Source organism: Gadus chalcogrammus, chromosome 4 (assembly GCF_026213295.1).
Source record: "Gadus chalcogrammus isolate NIFS_2021 chromosome 4, NIFS_Gcha_1.0, whole genome shotgun sequence".
In the NCBI taxonomy this organism is placed as follows: Eukaryota; Metazoa; Chordata; class Actinopteri; order Gadiformes; family Gadidae; genus Gadus; species Gadus chalcogrammus.
Window position 1 is genome coordinate 25,253,612 of NC_079415.1, and position 5,675 is coordinate 25,259,286.

Consider the following 5,675-nt stretch of genomic DNA (forward strand, 5'->3'; position numbering starts at 1 on the left):
ATTGAACGAGACTTCAACACGGAACAGCTGCGCGAAACGATGGTCACGTCACTCTCGGTGACGGTGTCGACAATAATGAAACACGAACAATGTTAATAGAACAACACACAACCACATAACATCCCGAACCCATTAACCCCACTTAATCCTAACAACAAAACAAGTTAACAAAAGCCCCATTTGTCAACTGAGAACCCCAATTCCCAGAATCCCCCGCGGCTCCGGAACACTGCGTAGCTTATATTAATCTTTATTATCTGAATGGGAAATGCAATATTTTAGGACAGATACACCATTAAACGCGTTTCTAATGACATTTCTAGCGAGAAATGTACATTTTCCTTACATAATCTTCAGTCAGTGAATGTGTATGATCTTTATTAATCTTTATTATCTGAATGGGAAATGCAATATTTTAGGACCGATTCACCGTTAAACGTGTTTCTAATAACATTTCTAGCGAGAAATATACTTTTTAATTGCATAATCTTCAGTCAGTGATTGTGTCTGATCTTTAGTTTTATAGTTATTAGGAGTTGATCGGCTCGCTCGCATGTTTCAACAACGTCAGGTTGCTTTCGCTAAACTAGCAGCTCACGTGCTTCCTGCGTTTGTGTTATTAAACTGTTACTTTATGTAACTTTTAATGATATCATCTTGTTAGAAACACGTATATCTGAGAGCCAACCCAGTCGCCAAAATCATGCCTCCGTTGACAGTGTACGTTTCGTGAACACTGGATTACGTCGCATTTCAACATAAAATAGCGTGTTATACACACACACACACACACGCACGCACATGCACAGACAACACACACAAGCACACACACGCACGCACAGACACACAGACACAGACACACACACACACACACACACACACACACCACACACACACACACACACGCACGCACGCACGCACGCACCACGCACACGGTGCATTTCGCTGCTAAAACAACAACAAAAAAATATTCCCTCAAATATTATTACTTTCAAAACGTTGGCCAAAATGGCCAATAATATCATTTTTTTTTGGGATGCTTCTAGGACATTTTGGGTGGATTTTGAACGGTATGTGGGGGGCACGTTTTTTGCAGGACCTGGCAACCCTGCGCTGTTGCCCGAGATCTGGACCCACCCCGGCGTGGTGCCGTCTCCTTTTGACCTTTTGACCCCAGACTTCTGGGGGAATAGCTGAATCAATTCATTAGTCAATCAGAAGCATGTAAATATCTTTCCGGTGGCGTTAGAGGACGAACAAGGTGTCCTTCAACATCTACACTTCCAGGCGATTGCAAGGGTGCCACACATGAGCATATTCGAACATGTTTAATGGTAGTAATTAGCTGTCGAAATTGGAGGCCTTAATCAATACTGAGCAGCTATTGATTTGCTTCCCGATCAAGATTTGTCACAAATGACATGTTATTTAGCATCTACACGTTGAGCTGAGTCCAATGACACCAAGAACGACACTCTAGCTAATGGTAACATGTATTTTACATGGTACACCTAGGTCTAGGACATGATCTCGGTGTAGCAAGAGGCCGAGCTTGATCTCATTGGACTCAGCTTAACGTGTAGATGCTAATTAACATGTAATTTGTCAAAAATCTCCATTGGGAAGCAAATCTATAGCTGGTCATTATTGATAAAGGCCTCCAAAATCGACAGCTAATAACTACCCCGAAACATATTCAAATATGATCATGTGTGGCACTGTTGCAATCGTCTCGAAACGTAGATGTCAAAGGACACCTTGTTTTCTCTGTTGCACCACCGGGAAGATATTTTCATACTTCTAATGGATTGATTCATATTTTAAGGTTCTCGGAGTGAGACTTTAAGTGGCTGCAGCAGAAGTGTTGAGACGAAAGATGATATCAAGAGATTTATAGAATATTCCCATTCACATTATGATTCTTCGTCGTAACATCCGACCAAACATCCTTTACATTCACAGAGCGAAGATTATGAAAGTCCAGGCTCAGCAAGTGCTCCATCTCGTTGCACCTGCACCCAGCGGCTCGCTTGCAAGATTTTGGCCTGAAGTTCTTCCCACACCTATACCCTAACAGTCCAATATGCATATCTGAGAATCAGGCCTCTCTTCAATAATGACAAAATGTAATGAGAGAAATACAGATTCACTTTTTGTTATCTCATAAGCGGCGTGGTGCCGCCTCCACACACCGGCGCCGCAGCGCAGCGTCGCGTATTTTACGCGCGCAAAAGCACGCCCCTAGCACCAACAGGAGGCGGCGCGACGGCCGCGCTGCAGTATAAAATCAGGAAGTCACCTCTCGATCAACCGCAGCAAAGACACGAAACGCAATGGGTGAGTAGCCTATTGTAGCCTAGTTTATTTATTTTCCATCTTTTTGGCTGAATAATTGGAAAGATGTAGGCTAATCTGCGCAGTGAAAGTATGTTTTCAAGCATCAGATCAACTTAGTTTGTAGGGCACTTTATCGTTTTATTTACTGTCATTCTTATTTATTTTATATTTTGCAATTATTCATCTACTGCATCAATAATCTCAATAACTGCAGGACCTTCTATTAAGCCTTTTTAGTATATAGTGCAGTCACCTTTTAAGGCCAATTGTTATTGTGTGTATTATTGTATTGAGCTCCTGGATGGCTTTATTGATCCCCATTGGGACCAATACAGTATCTATCTATCTATCCATCTATCTATCCTTAACATAGCCACACATTTACATGTATGCAGCCAGTAGTTATCCATTTTAATTGAGCAAGCTCTTTTACATTTTATTGAGGTTTTTTTATTTCAACAAACAAATAACTGTTGCCAGACAGAGGGGGGCTGCCCTTCTTCTCCTGCAAGGAGCAAGGAGAAGACGAAGGGTGTGCACCCCATCAATGAACGGAGACAAGAACAGGGGGTATGCCACAATCTGGTCCAGGAGCTCCGTGCAGATCCTGAGAGGCACGCCAATATTTCAATTCGCTACTAAGTGTGCAATGGCAGAACCATATGGTGCAGCCTATATGATGACCTATAATCTAGTTATTATCCCTCTCTGGTATACTCTTTTGCATATATATACTTTTTTTTTATCCCTTGGGATAAATACAGTGATGTTATTGCTGTGCTGGATTCAGTAGCCAGTGTATTTTATTTGAGTGCTCGAGACACTTAATGTTATTTTTCCCTAAATCCAGAGAGACAGTTAATACATGATCTGATACCAGAGAGACAGTTATTACATGACAATGCATTTGAGCTTTGCCTGTGTTTCCTTTTACTTATCTATTTTATTGTATGAGAATGTTTCTATGTGAAGCACTTTGAGTCTGCTTCATGTATTACAAGTGCTATATGAATGAAGTTGCCTTGCCTTAAAAAAAAAATATTAATCTGGTTTCTACCTACATGGTGTGATTATATGTGACTTGATTTCGTCTATTTCCCATTATGGTTAATGGTTTGGGTACTTAGTCCACCATTGTTGATTTCTCACCTGAAGATCCAATCTCCAGAGCTATGGCTCGCCAGGCAATGACCTTTTTGGAGTTGTCCTTGTAATGACGGGAACTTTGGTCATACAATTCGACATATTTTTCCACCTCGACGACCAGTCTCTCATCGTCCATTCTCGTAATTGTTTATCACAAACGAAAGAGGGCGACATCCAGTGGTGAAGGGTAGATATGGAGGTGCCTACGGGACCCGGGATGTACAAACCAGCTTTTACAAAGCGCTTTTTCAGGGGCGTCGACGCTCGGGAATAGAACATTGTCTCGAAGAGTAGTTGGGCGGCGCGGCGCGGAACGCTGCCGCGCGGCTAGTCGGCGCCGGTGTGTGCTAGTACACCCGGAATAATGGGGGCAGACTTTTTGACGCGACGCTGCGGCGCCGGTGTGTGGAGGCCTTTAAGGAGTTTTTTTCTCAGGAGACTCCTAAGAGACCGTTCGGGAACCACGCCTATTCATACGGTTCATCTGTCATGGTTTTGCATAATGTTTTTTGCACTTTGGACTTTGGCGGCATCAAGTGGCCGTACATGTTATTTAAAGAGCCCATGCCATTAAAATCACATTTTTCCTATTGTTTGTTAAATAACATAGGTCTGAATAAGTTTGTGAGCTGTGGTAAGTTTTAAATCTATGCAGTTTGTCTGCTGAATGCAATAGGCAATGAAAGGAAAAAGGAAGAAGAAATGAGCCGATCTGGATAAGGTGACACTGTGACGTAGCGTTGTCAAATTATTATTCATGGCCCTGCCCACTTGGTTGGTTCGTAACCACCCACAATAATTCTGAAGGAGTCGTGATTGAGCTAGTGCTAAATGCTAATACGTGTACGGTAGTTGCTTAGTTCGTAGTAACAGGCTAGTTACAGAATTTTGAATGCAATGGCAGAACGACATCGAACTACATGAACTGCGACATGCTGCCTGCCGCCGGTTGCCGCGAGGCACCACCGCCGCGAAGCACCACCGCCCGGCAGCGGGCAGCCGGGCGGTGGTGCCTCGCGCCGGCAGCAGGCAGCGCACGGTTCTGTCTACTACAGATTGATGTGGAAGTGGAAGAACCAGAGACGTCGGAGAACCCGACGATGTCCTTTGTGATTCATTATATCGTCTGGACGTGCACACAGCTTTTGGCCGTGATAATATGTATTATTTGATATAGATATCTATGTATTATATGATATTATTTAGATATAGAGCTCCAGGACTGTAACGCAAGTGTTGTACACTTCCTTGTTATTTGGATAACCGTTCTGCTGTTGGTGTGATGGCGCATAACACGTCGGACTCTCGTCTATGGTATTTCTACAACTAGACCCGTAGTGGGGGTTATCTCAGCCATGGTTGAGAATGAATTAGGGGAAAGGAACTTTGGCTTTGACTCCCTGAAGTCATGAACCACGACATGGAGGAGAAAGGGATTGTTGACCGTGGTCGTCTCCCGCCGGAGCCTCGCTGCCGATGGACCACCGCCTCAGCTTCAGGATGCGGTGATTAGCGCTGACCGCTGCCGAGGCGGCGGGAAGCAGGGCTCAAGCGGGATACATTCGCGGCCAACAATCCCTTTCTCCTCCATGTCGTGGTTCATGTAGCCTACTTCAGGGAGTCAAAGACAAAGTTCCTTTCCCCCAATTCATTCTCAACCATGGCTGAGATAACCCCCACTACGAGTCTCGTTGTAGAAATACCAGAGACGAGAGTCCGACGTGTTATGCGCCATCACACCAACAGCAGAACGGTTATCCAAATAACAAGGAAGTGTACAACACTTGTGTTACAGCCTGGAGCTCTGCTCTATATCTAAATAATATCATATAATACATAGATATCTATATCAAATAATACATATTATCCCGGCCAAAAGCTGTGTGCGCGTCCAGACGATATAATGAACCACAAAGGACTTCGTCGGGTTCTCCGACGTCTCTGGTTCTTCCACTTCCACATCAATCTGAAGTAGACGCGGTCGTTTGAGATTCATAATAACCTATCGTCTGGAGGCTCACACAGCTTTTGGCCGTGATAATATACATTATAATTATATGATATAGATATCTATGTATAATATGGGTTTCTAAGACCCATTGCGATCCATCCACCGTAAACAGAGCGCATGGTACCGTGGCTACAAGCTGCTCAGGGCCAGGTGATAATATTATTATATATATATTATATAG